The sequence below is a fragment of the Telopea speciosissima genome, chromosome 1 (genome assembly GCF_018873765.1).
Source record: "Telopea speciosissima isolate NSW1024214 ecotype Mountain lineage chromosome 1, Tspe_v1, whole genome shotgun sequence".
NCBI lineage: Eukaryota > Viridiplantae > Streptophyta > Magnoliopsida > Proteales > Proteaceae > Telopea > Telopea speciosissima.
The window spans coordinates 14,406,038-14,426,471 of record NC_057916.1 but is presented as its reverse complement, the minus strand read 5'-3'; positions in this window follow the sequence as shown (position 1 = coordinate 14,426,471).

Below are 20,434 nucleotides of genomic sequence, written 5' to 3'. Positions count from 1 at the left end.
GTTACTTCTTATTGAGGTGCTTCCAGATTTTAACAAACTCATAGGCTTATATTCCTTCTTTTTCCTTATGGAGAAGGCTTTTTTCTCTCTTTTTATTTATTTTTTGTGGAGGGGGTTTAGTTTTGGTGTTTGTTGGGGGTGGGGGGAGGGGGAGGTGCCTGTGGTTGCACTGGTAAAGCCGGCAGGGAATCTAGTTATGATTGCTTTACATCAAGAGTATTTAGTTACTAAAATTGGTGGGATCTCTGCTTCTTGTATGCTGCATTCAACTTCACAAAATTGCTTGGAGGAGTTTTAACAAGAACCATCGTAGACTACTCAGTCCTAAGATGACATTGATGTCAATGATGGTTTATTTAACTTTCTATCTTTAACCATAAAAACTGCTATATCACTTTTCTCCTCTCCTGATTACTTTCTTTTTTCCAACAATGAGTATCTAATTGGTGTCAGACTGCATCATCTTCTCCATGATGTCAAGCAAAGAGTTGTTTTGACCATTTTACTCCACTTAAGTTTGCATCATGTGTGTCTGAGGCTTTGCATAGTTGCATTTGTAGTTAAAGAGTAAAAAGAAACCTTTGCCATTGCTTGTTGCCTGCTGTTGCGATGTGCAAGAACTCTGATCAGTTTAGCAGTCTTGTATGACAGATAGGGAAAGAGTTTGGAGTCCTTTGGTTGCTGGCTACCATCAGACTAAGTTCCAAACATAGCAGTAGCCCTGTTAAAGTGGAGTTTTAGTTGCTTAGTATCAGGAAGTCCTATTGTTTATTGCAAGTGATGGAATTTGCTCACACAAACAGTGGTGAAGGCGCAAGCGGTGTGCAACAAAAGGTGAACTGTGCTTACAAATGGAGTTGACATGACCAAGCCTGCATGAGGTAACCCAGTCTGGTACACCCAAATTGCAATTATGGGTAGAAATATGAAGGTGAAAGGCAGTTAAGCAGTACTTTGAAAAAATGAAGGCCTCATTTAATAGATGTTATTCCTTATATGGGATTTGGAAGGTTGTTGAGGATCAGAAAACTGGCCCATTATCCAGTAGTTTAATTGATGCCTGGGTGGTTAAAACAAGTTTATTTCTTCCATCTAGAAGGGAGGAATAACTTGAATTTTCACATCCTAGAATCTTGATAACCTTGTCTTTTCCACCTTGCAAATCGAATGGATCAGTCATACTAGTTTTTGCTTTCTTTGGAGCAGTACATTTGATAGGTGGGGTCATGTCTGAATGGATTATGTTTGATTGGCAATGCCTGGAAGTTGATTTTTTATGACCTTATTCCGGCCAAGGAAAATTTGTTTGAATGTGTTTCTTTTGTTGGCTTATGTTTCCTTGTTTAACATCATTTAGAGATGTTTTCTGTGCACCATGTTCAAGTTAGACATTAATAACTTGAGTTGGGCTTGGATCATGATTATCTTTCTCAATTCAAAGAACTAGGATGGGCATGCCTTCTGTACTCATGCTCTTGGGGGTATCTTGTTACTATATGAAGTTGGTGGAGGAACTTTTGGTACCATTTGAATCCATGTTCCATCAGTATTTTCCACGAAGATGCCAAAACCAAGATCAACATAGTTGGGGGTGTGAAAAACTTTCCTCTTTTGTTTTTTTTTGGGGGGGGGGGGGTGTGGGGCGCGGGGAGCCATATATCAGAGCTTGCAGGGTTGACGATTCTTGCAACTGAAAGAATAAGTTGGGAGTAACTGAAATATTTCTTCGGAGGTCTTATAGAGTGAAGTAAATAGGTTGAAAAGCTTTAGGGAATGTCAGTACATGTCAATCTTTGGTTGTTCCTTTGCACCAATAAATTCAGACTATCTGAGTGCAATCATTTTTGAGAATAATCTTGTTAGCTGGACAAAAACAATGGTTTCATTAGGTTTTGAGTGTTTTAGGGACAATAAAGGAGAAGAAGGGGATTTGGAAGAAAGCAAAGAAGACGGTTGCTAAATTTCCCTGAGGTTCAAGTGTGCCTTCAATCTGTCTTGCTTTGAAATTCTTTAGATGATGTCAAATGCTTTGGCAACAGTAACATGGGAGTAATAGTTAGAAATTCCCAAAAACAGATTGGTGGGTTTGAGTGATGCAGGATGGTGTTTCTGTCCATCAAGTTTGCTTATGTTGCGTTTCTTTTTCAGAGTCGAGTATGGAATTAGTTTGTTTTCATGTTGCTTATTTCTCCCTTTAACTTCAGTTTCCCTAATATTCTTTGGAATGTAGGAGGGGGTCAATGATATCATAGCCTTTGTTATGCTTATTTATATACCATAGTCTGTGTTATGCTATTTGTGTTTTCTACTAATAATAATTACAACGAGAAGTGATTCCTTATTGGAAAAGACCATAGATGAGTATTGTGCTTAGCACCTGGAAAAGATCTCTCACTCAATTGATTTTTCTATCCTGTGGAGTAGACATGGGCTGCAGCTAGGCAGCCTTCCTCCTTGGGATTCAACAGTATTCTATTTTTGTAGCTTTTTTCTCTTCTTCTGATGAGTTTCTTCCTATTGATTTGCCTTCTCAATTGACATGTGATATTTTTTTATCTGATCTTATCCTACCTAGTGATTTATCATATTCGTTTTCAATCTTAGTGCTTGATTATAAGGATTCAACTATGCCGTTCTTGTGAATCACCACACCTTAAATTATTTTGATGATGAGACCTCCAGAGAATGACCAAATTATATCAGGTGATGCTTTGTAATTGCTGATGGGGATTTTCACCAATAAATGATAGCAGTAACGAGACTATAAGTCCATTTACTCTTTGTATTTGGCATTTGCTCTGCTGCCATAGTTGTCAAGGCATCACCTATGTCCAGGCCCCGTAAACTCCTTGGATGCTTTGTTACTGTCGCTCTGCATTTAGGCCCTCTCCAACACTTTGGGTCGTCTAGAACCGTGACAATTATGATATGAACTATTTAAAAGTCACACTAAAATTGGGTGTGAATTTAAGATGGGAATTTATATAAGATTTGGTTCTGTTAAGCTGAATTAGTGGGGAAGACAAAGTTTAACTGTAAGCAATAAGAACACAGGAAGTAGTGGAGAATTATAATCTCTTTTAGCCTATTAGTTAATTGAGCTTCCGTGTGCACAAGAAATGTGATCGTCTAGAAGTGTAAGTTATATTGATTACCATTAATCATTAAAAAGCATTGCCATGGGGAAGAGGTGTGTTAGGATTTCAGAGTGCGTTGACTCAAACTGCGAAGAAAATATTAGACAGAAATGGCTATTGTAGGGAAAGCTTTGGGACAGTTTCAGCTAAATCCAAATGGATATTCCATGGAGAATGCAAGTGTTAAACAATTTCAGCAGAACTCAAATGGGCATCAGAGTGGAATTGTTGGACATCATTTGGATTCTCTCCAGCTGACACCTGTGCTGGAAAGGATCAAAAGGCTGCAATAAAAAAGGGTCAGGGAACCCTCTCTCTCTTACTTGAGAGTTTTAGATTTCATGTTCTTTTCCCACTTTATTTAACAAATATGAAATTGAAAACGATTTTTATCAAGGAGAACAAATTGGAACAACACAACTACGAAAGAAAATTACAGCCGAAGCAACTTTATTACTGTTGGGAAAAAATGGCAAATCGGTTTCCCACTTGTGTATAGGTCACCAGAGGAAATACAACAACATAATATAATGTGAACAGTATTTCATGAATAGTAACTATGTGGGACACACGTGTCCACAAAGTGATAATTGTAGAAAATGGATAAAAGTAAACTCACAGACATAAGTATTTATGTGGTTCGATTATGCCTATATCTACGGGATGTAATTGAGACTTCTGCACTAAGAGAGTAATAGTACAAGTAATAATACTTTGGATTTGGATCCAAACTCAACCATGTATCCAAAACCGGATATCCCTTGTACACCTATCTCAACTTACATTCTCAAGTTAGACTTTTTTCATTTTGCTAGCTGGCCAGGGTGTTCTAACAGATGCAGGTAGATTGTTTACATCGGATGCAAAGGAAGCTGAGCTTTTTGGGATTCTATAGGGCTGGAAATTTGCAATGAAGAGGAACATAAAAATTAGGCTCCATTTGTTTAGCGGAATAGTTTGCAAGGGGTGGGAAAATTGTGGTAAAATGCTAACATGGCATTGCAACAATCCCACCCTAGGCTGTTTGTTTGCAAGGGGGTGAGAATGTTGAGATAATAGAGGGAACATAATCATTACCATTGTCTGCTGACATGGCATCGTAAATCCCATAATTTTCTCACCCCTTGGCTTTACAAATTCTCACGAAATATGTGGGATTTTGCAACTTTTCCATGGAATGTTACAGTAATCCATCAACTCTTTACTTTCCAAACACATGAGACCCACCCGTTAGTAATCCCACAACTCTCCCACCCCATAAACCCCTCTAAACAAATGGGGCCTTAAAGAAATCATCTGTTCAAACAAGGAGCCTTATGACCTTTTTCATCCTATATCTTCAACTCGTATCCACAAGCTCTTACTCACTCACAACTCACTTGTTCACCTCTTCTACTTGTTGATTTTCAGTGTATCAAACCATTGCCCTTACCCCTATTTATAGAAAATGATAGAGAAGAGTTTTCTGCGTTCTATGCGGTGCTGAACGAGGGTAGATGGAGGAGAGTAGGTGGGAGGCAGCCCCTCCCCATTTTTCACTTCTTTCATTTTATGGCCGAATCTTAATTTTGCTTTTTACATATCAATTTTCCTATTTTCTCACTCTCTCTTTTCATTTTTCTTCTTTCCTCCTTTCATTTATTTGTTTTAATTTTTTACCTCTCTATCTTTAATCGGTGGAAACACATGGGCCCTTCCATGTGGAGAGGGCCCCAACAATAACAACATTACTAGAGGAAATTAACCTAAATTGAAACATATTGTAAGTAAAACAGCAAGTAAGAATCAGAGGAATCGTTATCCTCTTCTGTAATTGCACGGTGCAGTAACTGCATAGAATAAAAATTTGTCACAGTAGACTATTCAACTTATATCATTACTATTAACCCCCCCCAAAAAAAAACTTACTTCATTAGCACTCTCATTGTTTATTCTTTTGGGGGTTGACGTGTGATTTGTGCTTTAACCCAAAAAAAAAAAAATGTGTGGTTTGTGCATTTACTAATACCAAAAAAAACAAAACAAAACAAAACAAAAAAAATCCTTTACAATGCAGGCATCAACACTGCAATGTGGTCCTGAGAGCTCGACATGTGGAAGAAACTTCATTCAACGTTGCGAGCTGAATGCAAGGCAGTTTTTTTTCTTTCTTCTTGAGCTTGGCACCGTCGAATATCACAACTTCCAAGTGTCAAGTTCTCAGGACCGCACTGCAGTGCACCACAAAGTTAGGGCACTATAGAATAGGGCTGCAACAGGGTCGGGTTTTATGAAACCCTAGCCCGACCATGAGTCCCCTTAGTTGGGCCCGGGCCCGACCCGACCCTAACTCAAGGCCTGAAAATCCTACTCTAACCCGCCCTCAGGGCCGGGCCAGGCTGATCCTGACTAGCCTTGATCATGGGGAGAGGGAAGGAAATGCATGGGCTGGAATGGGCCGAGGAGAAAGTTATCAATTTTACATAAAACAACACTATAATAAAATGTATTATATCAGTTATTATCTTCATATATAATCTATTATATAACAAAATGTGGGTGACGTTTATCAACATATTTTTTTAGTATAACTTAAAACAGGGTCGGGGCAGGGCAGGCCGGGCCAAGCTAAACCCAAGGCCTCAACCCTGGCCCGACCTGACCCGCACTCAGGGCCAAATATCTCAGCCCAGGCTCTGTTTGGGCTCAAGGTGAGTCAGGGTGGGTTCGCGACGACAGGGTCAAACTTGCACCCCTACTACAGAATAAGTCCACTCAATGCCTTAGGGTTTTAGGTTGGACCCCCAAGTTGCATTTCTCGTGTTTACAAATAAGAAATAGGAATTAAATTTTATTCATGAGAACAAATTGGTACAACACAACGAGGAAAAAACATAACAGCCATAGCAACTCTATAACAACATTACAAGAGATATTATATATCCCAAGAAATTGAAACATATCATAAGTAAAACAGCAAGTAAGAATCGGAGAACCATACAAAAATAGGAACGAAACACCAGATGACATTATTGGAGAGAAAACTCCCTGTTGCCATAAGATCCAGGAACCCTTGACAAATTCCTCTTGATCATCTTCTTTAAAATCCTCTTTCAATATGGCCTAGCAGTTAATGAAGTTCCCACCTGCTTTTGGGTGTCTTTTATCTCCGAGTACTCTTCTAATCCTTTCAAAAATTGTGGCGAGATCCATCCAACACATAGCATGAGAAACCATTTACATATAACTGTTTTTATCGCTAAAGAATGTAGAATCGACCTAGAATACATTCCAAGAATGCATACCAAACACAACCTTAATGTGTCCATCAAGATCAGGATGCCATCATATAATGCTACAGCCGATTAGGGAGACTAAGCTTGTACCGAATGATCCTACAGCCGACACAGTTGCGAACAAATCTAGAAATTTTTTGAGCGACATGTCTCGGCCATCCTATTAAAAAAAAATATATCAAAAACAGAGAGAGGCGAAGGAAAAGAAGTAAAAAAGAAAAATCAAGTCAAATCAGTATGTTACAAATGGACCAGGATCCTCTATAATACTGGCGGGGTGGCAGTGCACATCCGACGGCACAGTAGAGCTCATGTGGCACACATGGCACACATGGCCTTTGTTGACAACCAAAATTTGACTTAGAATGGAACTTTATTTCATAATGAATTGACGATGGAAGAGAGAAATTTTAACCGAAATTAATTTATGAGAATTTTTAAAAAAAAATCTATTAGATAAGAAAAAAAAAATTACAAAACAGTTAGATATGCATGGCTTCGGTATACACCGTTACCATACCGGTCAAACATTAACCAAGATCAGGTGGTCCGATCCAGACTCTCCAGCCCAAATCTACCCTTTCTTGATTTATTTATTTATTTATTTTTAATCAATGGAGAAAGACATAAATGAAAAAAATAATTAACGAAAATGAAATTAAATAAGAAAGGCAAGAAGACAAATGAATAATAATACATAAAACGGAAAATAAGGCCACATGTCTACGTGGTGGGTGCCTGGGCTTAGACACAGGAAAGGCGAAATGACTGTCCATCCCGTTATGAAATAAAAAACCCCATCTCTATTGAATTCTCTTACTCGCATTCTCATTGGCCCCGTGCTAATATAGGGACCGTGCAGCTTTGTACATAAAAATAGTAGAAAATAAATTAAGGTTCACCCATTGCAATAATTATTGTTTATTAAATTAATTATTATGTTATTAATTAATCTAATTGATGCATGGACTAGTATTCAAGTAAAGGGTAGTGGTTTCTATTTGATTTTTCCGATTTCTATTCGGTTTAGAACCACAGTTTTGCGGTACAAATCAAAATTGATCTGAAAAGATGACCTATAAAACCAAAATCGGATAATTTTTCAGGGATACGATTCGGTTCAATCGTAAACGGTCGGTTTCAGTTCCATTTTGACACCCTTACCAGTAAATTGTGGTTTGCAACCCCACCCCCCACCAAAAAAAAAAAAAAAAAAGTAAATTATGGAAGGGTGGTAGGAATTGAGTGTAGTAATTAATGTAGTATTAGAGTTCCATAAGGGTTCTCTTAATAGTCATTGTAAAGTTTGTTTTTTTTCCGAGGACGAAACAGATTTTGTAGGTGGGCTGATTTGATATGATTTTGATTTTAATTTCAGATTGATTTTATAAAATAATTAACAAATAAATTTTTTATTTAAAAAATTGAAATTGTTTTGATTGCATCAATCTGAAATATTTCATGAATAAGAAATTCATTTTGCAAAAAATTCAATTTTTGAGAATAGATTCTCTATATTTCTCTAGAAGGTGGTTGGAGTGGTGGGGGAAGGAAAGTGGTGGTGGAATAGAATGAGTTTGCCTTTGTTGTCTTACTTGTGGTCGCTGCTGCTGCAGTTGCTGTTGTGGTTGTTGTTGCTGTTGCTGCTGCTGCTGCTGCTCTTGTTGTTGCTGTTGCTGCTGCTGCTGCTTTCGTATTGACAGTAGAATTGAATAATTATCCAAAAAGGGTCCATGCCCAGATCCGAATCTCTTGCTGCGATAACAGGCGCAGCAAAGATCGTAGGCACTGTTACCTTTTAAGATGCAATCACCACAAGTGAAATATACGCCCTTAATAAAGGATCTACACCCATCACACCATACCAGCCTTGTTTGAGTGATGTAGAAGAAGACTTTAACTTCCTCAAGATCAAGAAACCCGTTTCGGTCCCAATCAATTTCGAAGAATAAGTTGGGATCATACATGTACCCATTCTTTTTTAGGAAATAATCAAATTCTATGATACTTATCCACCCATCTTCATCCACATCCATGCTCCTAAACAAGCTGTCAGCACACTTCATAAGCTCAACTGGACCAGCTTCATAAAAAGCTGAGGCAGTCTCACGTATCTCTTCCATCACTCTCTCGCTCTCTTACTTGTCTGTGTATGTGTGTGTTGTGGTATGAAAAGGTCTCTCTAGGTCTTTTTATATTTGCAGAGGTCCACAAGAAAATTTGCAGTCAATCAATAAAAACAAAATGCTGGAAATGATGAAGAAATTTATTTTGGAGAAAAGTCTGTCAAGATTCAAGACCGACGCAAAGTTGATCCAGTCCTACATAAGTAGATCGACCGAAACATGGCAGTGCCTTCTTAGACAAGCTAAGAGAGTCCATCTAGAGAGTCCTTTTCTGGTCCAGGGGACCTCCCCAGTCGTCAGTACCACTTCAAGAAGACTTCCAAGCGTTTTGGGATTGGCTTATGGTTTGTGTGATTATCAAAAGAAACTGCCCTCTACAATCCGATCACATCTTTGTTATTGGTGAAGTTTGATCTCAGTATAGAAAGTGTTGTGATGATTCTTTGATGGGCCGTTTCAAAGTCGAAACATGCCAGAATGCCCTAAATGTGCATATTACAGCTTTAGAGCTCGTCAAGACCTTCAAATCGATATGTATTTCAACATATGTTGGGTTTTGGTCCGAACAAGACCGAATGAGTTTTTGGTCTGCAAAGGTAGTTTTGTACTTTTCTGAGTTAAGGTTCTCTTATAAAGTGTCCTTATCTCTTTGAGAGTGGGTGAGATCTGGGGGTTTTGACCGTGGATGTAGCTTTCCTACTTGGGGGTGAACCACGTAAAATCCTTGTTTTGTGTGATAGTGTGTTTGTTCTTCTCTTTATCTTTGTTTTCTTCTACAAAATCCTCATTTTTGGACGTTGTTTTTCTAACAATCCTATCCGTATTTGATCTGTTTACATTTATATCCAAAAGTCGGTTAACCTTTTGGGATTTGCGTATGGTTTGTGTGATTACCAAAAAAAAAAAAAAAAAAGTAGACTTTCAGGTTCTTTCCTTGTGAAATAAGTATGAAAAATTTTTCTTGTTGCTCGTTTAACACGCACCAAAATGGAATCTTGCCAAAATGTGTCATTCCTTTCGATTAAAAGGGTATTTTAAAAAAAAATACGAAAACTTAAGGGGTATTTACAAACCATAGGGGAAGGGGATTATTCCTTTTCAATGCATGTGATTGTGGGTAGCAAGAAAAACTTTTTCTGAATAACTCTACCATCCATGCAAATAGGTCGTCATTCTCACAAGTTGTTTTCTGAACCAGGGGACCTCGTCCAAGTCCACACAAGTTATTTTCTGAGCCAGGAGACCTCGTCCAAGTCCACTCGCCAATACTACTTTTCTTGTAAATGTAATCTCGAACGGCATTTTGAAAAATATTAAAAACTAAGAAGGTATTTATGAATCCAAAAGAAAGGTGAATTATTCCATTTCTTTGGCTGCGAGCCCGAGTAATAGAATAGTTTCTCCAACCTGGATAGCAGCAAAAGATTTTCGGGTGAAGTTGTGGTGCTGCGAACACCACATAACTCTCTCTCTCTTTCTCCCTTGTATGAGGAGTAGATCCTTCTTTTCATGTGAAATAGATCGGTCATTTAGTCATCACATGGGTTTAGGAATTGGAATTGGAATCATAATCGACCGTGATTGATGTTGATACCCGACCGATCAATGGATGGGAGTCCTTTTGACAATTTCAAGGCTTCTAGAGGGATACGACAGGGATGTCCCCTCAGTCCCTATTTATTTCTTGTTGCTGATGAGCACATTTATGTGTGAAATCTTAGGGCATAAAGCATTTATTTTACCACATTGGACAGAGTTACTTGGTGCTTTCATGTGCTTTTCAGGTTTTAGGTGAATTCTTGTGAAAATGGAAGAGATGATGCCAAGGAGATGTTTTTAAGATTTTTAGAGGTGTTAATAGTATGGATACGTAGCCCATCGAGTCAACTTCGCAACGGTTCAAACGACACTTGATTCCGAGTTGAAACGAAGAAGTTACAGCCGTTTCCGTAACGACGCGCGAAAATGGTCTGTAGGGGTTTATTTATAATTATTGACAGCCGGCCGGGGACAAAGTGAAGCGGAAGTTCGGATTCTAGGGGCCTTAACGAATTATCAGAAATTACTTTCCAGTACCCGAAAGATTCCATTTGGAGGGCTCTGGACAGTCCAACTTCAACTTGAGATATCTTGGGCTCTCAAACTCCAAATTGGATGAAATTTGGATCTATTTTGGGTGATTTTTCACAAGGAACACAAAGGTGAGGCCTATATAAGCACCCCATGCTCCACGTTTTCTGAAGGACAGAATGGGTATTTTACTTATTCTTGAAGGAATCCTAGTCATCACCTTTACTCTCTCTCTCCTCCAACTTCTCAAGGGCACTTCTAGAATTCTACTTGGGATAGATTTATTTTGAAAGATATTCTCTCACTTATGAAAAGTTGAAAAGTCAAAGATGCTTTGATTTTATTGCTTGGAGAATATATCTACAAAGAAAAGGAAACACTTGTTAGAATTGGAAGTTTACTTTTCTAGAAATAGAAAGTCTATGTAAACAATCTTCTCTTCTTCTTCTTTCTATTTTTTTCCTTTTTTCTTAGGATTCAAAGCATTGTAAAAGAGGAAGGAGAAGAGAATATTCTCTTTTTTTAGGGAATATTTCTCCTATACTTCCCTCTTCTCTCTTCTCCTCTCTTCCCCCTATAAATACCCCTTGCCCTTTGGCTTGTAACAGGTGAGTTTTTTAGTTAAGTTTTCAGTTAGTTTCTGGTTCAATTTTAATTCACTTTTTATTGTAATTTTTAGTTCATTCACTTAGTGAAATTTTCTCTTCTTCTCCTATTTTTGGTTTTAGTTCTTAGTTTGATTTCATAAGATTAGTTCTTTCATGTTCTTAATTTTGCTTTCATAAGATTAGTTAATGGTTGTAATAGAATTAGTTTATGCTTTAATGTCTTCAATATGGTTGTAATAGTTTTAGTTTAAAACTTCCTAGTCTAAGCTCCTATGTTGATGACAAGACTTGGAGATTTAGAAGAGGAGGCCATGGTAAGTTCATGCAAGTATTCATTCAAGCTTCTTCAATTAATCCGGTTCAAGCACACCTAAGTTTGCATTCTCTAAACTCTCAATCTCATTCTCTTCTTCTCCTTCTTCTCCTTCTTCTTCTTCTCCCTCTATTTCTTTTATTTTTCTTATGGATTATTTTGTTTATGTGGTTGTTTTGTTTATGTGGATGTGGATGTGTGACTGCATTTTTATTACTTCCAACTTGGTAGTATAGGATTTTATTTTTAATTACTCCCAATTTGCATTAGTTTGATAGGTTAGATGTTCATGTGTTAGGACGCCAACCTAATCCCGCAGATGCGTAATTTGTTAGATGCTTGTGAGTTAGGATCCTTTAGTTTAATTACCATTAATTTAGTAATTTAAGTAATTTGGTTCACTTTGCATTACTTTTAAGATTAGTTAAATAGAGTGGCGAATATCTCCTCGTGTTCGACTTGTAGCTACGATTGACCCGTACGCTTGCGGTTTTATTTTAACTCAAACAAGTTTTTGGGGCCGTTGCCGGGGAGATTATTGACCACTTTATTTTTCTGATTTTTAAGTAATTCTAAGTGCATTAGTTTCTTCTCTTTCTCCTCTTCTTTAATAAAATAAAATAAAAAAAGTTTTGAAAGCCTCTTCTTGTTTCTCTTTTGTTTCAAATAGTGTGCGCCTAATCTAAAGTCCTTCATATGCCCAAACCCAGCCAATCTTGGTGCCCCTTGATTCATTGGGTGGTTTGAATTGGCATGTGACTTATCTTTGGAGGTGACCATTCTTGATAACAGGAAAGCGACATAGTGAGAGCGTTGGAAACATAAACGTATGGTAGTCCTCCACCCTACATCAGAATCCATTTGAAGTCGCCCGTAGGTGGCTCGTGAAGACTATACGGGTTCCCTTGCTGTCAACCTATATGGCAACCTTACAGCTTTGGAACCATTGTTTCAATTTCTGAGGGATAGATGCACTATCTACCTTGGGCTCCCTCTTGTTTTTAGTATTTTTTTTTCTCGTCTTTTATTTTTCTTTAAACTTTTTTTTATGGGAGACCTCAATTTGGGATAGGTGGTTAATTTAGAATAATGGGAGATACACTTCCATATAAGACTTTGGGGGAAAGATGGACCTATGCTAAGGCAACCATGATTTTGGAGGAAATGTTTAAACAGGTTAGGGAAGCCAAAAGTAGTAAGATAGAGAACAATTTTGCACCACCCCAGTACAATTTTGCTCCCCAACCCAACTATAGGCTTTCGAAAAATTTTGATTGGTCACATCCCCAAACTATCCATGTTATGGAAGGATGCCCTAATCTTTATGGGGATAGCTATGGTGATTAGAATGTGAGTCCTCAATTTCAATACAATTCTTTTGGCACTTACAATCACGGGTGGAGTGATCATCCCTATTTCTCGTGGGATCAATGGAATAACCAAGTTGGACCACCCAATTTCCAATATCATGGTCAGTTTGATCCTCCAATGCCCAACCCTCCATTGAATCTCAATGGGCCACCTCTCCTTGAACCATACCACCAACCCCCTGAATTTCAGAACATGGGTGAGGAGGCCAGACTGAGTGAGCTTGAGAGGAACATAGCCCTTCTCACAACAAACCACAGTACCATGGAGAAACAACTTTCTCAACTGATCACAATGTTACAGGAGGAGGAAATGGGTACATTACCTAGTCAGCCTGAACCTAGTCTATGTTATCAGATTCCTATTTAGAATGAACCACCCCATCCCCAATTTAATGATATTGAAAGTCCACCACCCCAATTTGAGGCTAATGAGAGTCACTCCCAACAAGATGCTTTTCATGACAATTTATTTGTTGAGATTGAGTCTCCTGAAGATATTAGTGAAGCAAGGTTTGATGAGCTACCTGGGGAAGTCCACCTTTTGCCTGAAAATTTTTATTTTAGGGAGCCAAGTGAATTTATTGATTTAGAATCAGATTTTCATGATAACATGGAAAGCCAGGAAATTCGATCTCCCCCTCTCTCTTTGGAAAACTTAGATAATTGTCATTTTGAGGATTCCATTGTCTCACATGTTGATTTGTCCAAACCTCCTAGGCTTGATGATTTTATTGAGGAGGACAATGTTAGTCATAATGCCTTTCAAGCATATTTCCATGATCCTTATTTAGCAAACCAAGTTCTGCAAAGAACGGATAGTTTTATTGCTAAGATTGATTTGAGTAAACCTCCCATTTTTTATGATTATTTTGATGAGGTTATTCATAATCCTTTTTATGCTTATTGTGATCCATTCTTGGTTGATTTTTGCGATAATGACATGTGTTCTACATTGCAAACGGGAGAGAAGGGACGGATTTATGGCCTACGATTTAATGCCTTCATTTTTCACTGTCCCATGATGATAGATTTTTCTATTGGATATTTCTCAGTTGTGCTTAGCTTCTATATTATTTCCCGCTTTACTAAAATTCATGGTCGAGTGTTTTCTGGTTCTGAAGCTATTTCTCCATTTACTAGACATGGATTGAGATTTATATTGCTGCTCCTAGCACTTTTTGTAGAGCTCATGACTCTTCATGATCCTCTTTGTTGATTATATCTGGTAAGCCCCTTCATCTTCTCCCTTGTTCTTATTCTTTCTTTTATGCATGCATTGAGGACACTGTATGAATTAAGTGTGGGGGGGGATGTTGGGCTTAATTGATGAATTTTGATTGTGACAATAGTTTGGTGTTGTGCATAAGTCTCTTTGATTGCAAAGCGAGAGAAAGAGGAAATTAGGTGCCCTAGCATGCGAAATAATAAAAAATTCCTTTTCAAGGACGGTAGTTGGTTGTTATCCGGTGAGAGGGATTGAGTTGAAAAATATGAGCGTTATTTCATTTGATGGCTAGATTCCTCTATGTGTTTTATGGACCTTTTGATCTTTTAGCTAGTAGTTGAGACCAATTTGTTTGTGGCAAGACAAGGCATGAAAGTGAAAGTGAATGGAAAAAAGAAAAAGAAAAAAACAAGGAATAGAAAAAAAAGTGGAATTCCTTGAGACTAGACAGGGCATTATGCCTCATGAAGCAGGGTGACTTAATCGAAATTCCTTGGAAGGAAACTCAAAAAACTCTTGCATCAATGTCTCAATGTCTTATGGATATATGCAAAAAGCGAAACTACCAAGTATTTGGGTGTCTGGTGTATGCTCCACCATGTCATTCAGAGAACAGTAGTGGAATAGAAATAGAGTTGATGGTTGAGAAAAAAAAATAGCTTTTGTTAATGCGTGATAAGAAAGTATGGTAAAAAAATACTCAAAGCCTAAGTCTTTGGTTCCATTGATGCTATGAGTGATTTACTTGAAGGTGAGTAGTGTTCAGAAAATATGAGGAGATTTCTTGATCTTGATGCATGCTTGTTACTTGAATTGATGTGGGGTGATAAAATTCAAGTGTGGGGGAACCTTTGGTTCCTTGATCTTTAGTTGAGCACTTTTTGGGATTATGTGCACTGTCCTACTTATGCCATGATTAAAATTTACAGCATTTATTTACAATTGAATTTTGGGTGTATATTCACTGCAAACACTCATGAGACACAACTCGTCCACTAGGGGTAACCTAGGGATTTAAAGGCTTGTTGCACATGCTAAGTGCAACCGTGATTCCTACGAAAGTGAGTTAGGATTTTTTGCATTTTAGGTTAGTTTTATTTTGCTTTACTTGAGGACAAGTAACGTTCAAGTATGGGGGAATCTGATGATCACATTTATGTGTGAAATCTTACGGCATAAAGCATATATTTTACCACATTGGACAGAGTTACTTGGTGCTTTCTTGTGCTTTTCAGGTTTTAGGTGAATTCTTGTGAAAATGGAGGAGATGATGCCAAGGAGATGTTTTTAAGTTTTTTATAGGTGTTAATAGTATGGATGCGTAGCCCATCGAGTCAGCTTCGCAACGGCTTAAACGGCACTTGATTCCGAGTTGAAACGAAGAAGTTACAGCCGTTTCTGTAACGACGCGCGAAAATGGTCTGTAGGGGTTTATTTATAATTATTGACAGTCAGCCGGGAACAAAGTGAAGCGAAAGTTCAGATTCCAGGGGCCTTAACGCAATTATCAGAAATTACTTTCCTATACCCGAAAGATTCCATTTGGAGGGCTCTGGACAGTCCAACTTCAATTTGAGATATCTTGGGCTCCCAAACTCCAAATTGGATGAAATTTGGGTCTATTTTGAGTGATTTTTCGCAAGGAACACAATGGTGAGGCCTATATAAGCACCCCATGCTCCACGTTTTCTGAAGCACAGAATGGATATTTTATTTATTCTTGAAGGAATCCTAGTCATCACCCTTACTCTCTCTCTCCTTCAACTTCTCAAGGGCACTTCTGAAATTCTACTTGGGATATATTTATTTTGAAAGATATTCTCTCACCTATGAAAAGTTGAAAAGTCAAAGATGCTTTGATTTTATTGCTTGGAGAAGATATCTACAAAGAAAATAAAGCACTTGTTAGAATTGGAAGTTTACTTTTCTAGAAATAAAAAGTCTATGTAAACAATCTTCTCTTCTTCTTCTTTCTATTTTTTTTCTTTTTTCTTAGGATTCAAGGCATTGTAAAAAAGGAAGGAGAAGAGAATATTCTCTTTTCTTAGAGAATATTTCTCCTACACTTCCCTCTTCTCTCTTCTCCTCTCTTCCCCCTATAAATACCCCTTGCCCTTTGGTTTGTAACAAGTGAGTTTTTTAGTTCAGTTTTTAGTTAGTTTCTAGTTCAATTTTAATTCACTTTTTATTGTAATTTTTAGTTCATTCACTTAGTGAAAGTTTCTCTTCTTCTCCTATTTTTGGCTTTAGTTCTTAGTTTGATTTCATAAGATTAATTTTTTCAAGTTCTTAATTTTGCTTTCAGAAGATTAGTTAATGGTTGTAATAGGATTAGTTTATACTTTAATGTCTTCAATATGGTTGTAATAGTTTTAGTTTAAAGCTTCCTAGTCTAAACTCCTATGTTGATGACAAGACTTGGAGATTTAGAAGAGGAGGCCATGGTAAGTTCATGCAAGTATTCATTCAAGTTTCTTCAATTAATCCGGTTCAAGCACACCTAGGTTTGCATTATTTAAACTCTCAATCTCATTCTCTTCTTCTCCCTCTATTTCTTTTATTTTTCTTATGGGTTACTTTGCTTATGTGGATGTGGATGTGTGGCTGCATTTTTATTACTTCCAACTTGGTAGTATAGGATTTTATTTTTAATTACTCCCAATTTGCATTAGTTTGATAAGTTAGATGTTCTTGTGTTAGAACAGCAACTTAATCCTGTAGATGCGTAATTTGTTAGATGTTTGTGAGTTAGGATCCGTTAGTTTAATTACCATTAATTTAGTAATGTAAGTAATTTGGTTCACTTTACATTACTTTTAAGATTAGTTAAATAGAGTGGCGTATATCTCCTCGTGTTCGACCCGTAGCTACGATTGACCCGTACGCTTGCAGTTTTATTTTAACTCAAACAGTTGCAATGGAAGAACATTCCTTCTGGGATTTGTTGAGAAGTGGGTTTCATTAATCAACATTCTGATTACCTCTACCAGCTTTTCTATTAAGTTGGATGGGAGTCCTTTTGACAATTTCAAGGCTTCTAGAAGGATACGATAGGGATGTCCCCTTAGTCCCTATCTATTTTATTGTTGCAATGGAAGCCCTTTCTTGATTACTTACGACTTACCGAGATCTTAACCTGTTTCAAGGAATCAAAATTTCCAAGGCAGCTCCTGAAATATCCCACTTATTCTTTGCTGATGATGTATTCATCTTTTGTCGTGTTGAACAGGAAGATCTCTTGACTATCAAAGCCATATTGGATCTTTTTTCTGATCTATCTGGTCAAGAAATCAATTTGAAAAAGAGTACAATCCACTTCAGCAAAAATGTTCCTACCATTGAGAGGTGTCACCTCTGCTCACTTCTGGGTATTTCAGAAATGCCTAAAGATTCTACGTATCTGGGTACTAACATATTTCATTACAGGTCCAAAGTAAAAGATCTTAATGGGATAATAACCCAGATGCAACACAAATTGGCAACTTGGAAATCTAACTGTTTTTCTTTTGCAGGACAATTGGTGTTAATACAATCGGCTTTAGCTGCTACCCCGACCTATCTCATGAATTGTTTCTTATTTCCTCTTAAAGTGTGTCGACAAATTGATACAATTTGTCGCAATTTCTTGTTGGGTAATTCTGATGGCAAGAGAAAGCAGTCTTGTTGCATCTCCTGGGATAAGATGTGCCTTTCCAAAGCCTTTGGCGGTCTGGGGTTCAGAAAAGCCGACATCATAACTAAGCTCTGATCATGAAATTGGGATGGAGGCTTATTACGGATACCTCGTCTGTCTGGTCTAGACTTCTTCAAGTGACATATTTCCCAAAGAGATCCTTCTTTGATCCCACCTGTAGGAAAAGAAAAGGATCATGGGTCTGGAATAGCATTACCCAAATCACACCTGATCTTGAAAAATCAGTTATTAGGAAAATTGGGAATGGCAAAACCACTTATTTCTGGACCGACAGATGGCTTCCTTCTATCCCTGGAAATCTTTCAGCCTTTTCTCTACTTCCTCTGAATAAGGACATGTGTTCCCATCCTGTTGGAAAGTATAGGTTGATTGATAGTTGGAATGTCGTCTCATTGAATCAAGCTCTACCCCCACATATTCTATCTCAACTATCCTTAATTAATTTCTCTAATGATGAGGAGAGTTGGTGGTACACGAATTCCAAAACGGGCCTTTTTAGCACTAAATTGGCTGCCACTGAGTTGAGCTCTAATAATAGAAATAATAATCTGTGTAGCAATGCTTGGTGGAAATTCTTTTGGAAACTAAAAATTCATCCTAAATTTTTATTTTTTTTTATGGCGTGTTCTGAATGCAGGACTCCCCGTCAAGGCTTCTCTTTCAAAATGGCTTCTGGTCTATCCCTCCTGCACTCTATGTGGAAATTACGCCGAATCATTCTGGCACTTATTCATATCTTGTGATTGGGCTAAGCATCTTTGGGCGGCAGGACCTCTGGGTCTGAGAACTAAATCTTTGGTCGCCCCAAATCTCCAAGAATTATGCTTTTCTATCTTTTTCGATAAAAGTTTCGATAAACAATCCTTAATTTGGTTTTTTAGTGTGTTTATGATCACCTGCTACTTTATATGGAATTCCCGAAACAATGCTGTGTTTGGCACTGAAAAACCTAACCCGACACGGGTTATGAAGTTAATAATGCGTTACTTATCTAACTTGAAGCTATCCCCTCTCTAGATTTCGTCCTCCAATGTAAATAATGATCATAATATACTTTTGCCAATATCAAAATTCTGTGGCTTACCAATGTTAGATTTTGATGTTTTAATCTGTGCAGGTTACCACATACCAGGAGTGAGTACTGCTGGATGGTCTTATATTTTTTTGACAAGAGGAAGATTTACCTTTTTTGTTGCAGGTTTCCAGTGTGCCACTTCAGAACTGGAACCGGTTTTATATAGCATTCGGTCTGGTTTGGATCATGCATCAGTTTTGGGGTTGAAGATTCAAGAAGTATGGTGTTCCTACTCTATGATCATCGATGTTCTTCCATCTCCAACTAAATCCGCCTGGCCTTGGCAGCATATAAAAGACCTTTTTTAATATTTCGAACATATATAATAACGTTACATTTTTATATCAGGAATAGCTTCTAACTTGGCCCGGCATGCACGGGCCAAGAATATTGTGTATACTTCCTTATATTAATGCAGTTTTTTCTGTCACCAAAAAAAAAAAAAAGAAGAAGAAGAAGAAGAAAGGGTAGGTAGGTGGCCGTACCTTGAAGGACGGATCATTATCCCCTATAGTTTCTGTCCAGCCCACTTTAGTGCCTCTAACAAGGGGGTGCAATGACCACTGTACCTCTGCCCGAGTGAGGTCCACCCCCCTTATTAGAGGCATTAGGAATTTGAGGAGATAATTTTTCGGATAGGGATCGAGTGTAGTATTAAAGTTCATAAAAGAGATCTTTATCGTCTCCATTTATCTGTCTCTCCATTTCGTCCGTTTCATCTCATAGGGGGCAGAAATGACCACCCTATCCCCTGCCCAAACACACTGCCCAGGTGGAGTCCACTCCCCCTATTAGATGAAATGGAGGGAATGGAGGGAGGCAGATAAATGGAGACGATAATTTTCCGTTCATAAAGGTATAATTTTATGAAGCTAACCTTGCTCGGAATTTGGGTTTGTTGTACAACTGGTGGTTGCTGCTACCGTCGCAGCTCTTTAATTGCTATGTTTAGACATGAATAATTATCGAAGAAGGGTCCGTGCCCAGATCCGAATCTCTTGCTGCTGTAACAAGCGCAACAAAGATCGTAGCTATTGTTACCTTTCATTATGCAATCACTGCAAGTAAAAAATGTGCCCTTAACAAAGGAATCACACCCATTACATATATTCCAAATTCTTTGATACTTATCTTCCCATTTCCATCCTAATCCATGCTCCTAAACAAGCTTCCAGCCTTCTGCTTTAGCTCATCTGGACCACCTTCATAAAAAGCTAATGCAGCCGTACGTACCTCTTCCATATCTCTCTGTCTGTCTCTTCGTCTTCGTCTTCGTCTTTGTCTTTAAGAGTCTACAGTCTAAACAACAAATCTTATAATTCAAAGAGTTGAAAGAAAAAACAATAAACAGCTTAGAATTGATTAATATATACATAGTAAGGTAAGTCATTCACGGTTAGGATAAACAATAACAAGTATAACCTTAAAATTGTTAAAACACTTAACATTAATTATAGCCTTATTAAAGGCTATAATTAATGTTAAGTGTTTTAACAATTTAATAAGGGTATAATTAATGTTAAGGTTATACTTGTATTTAC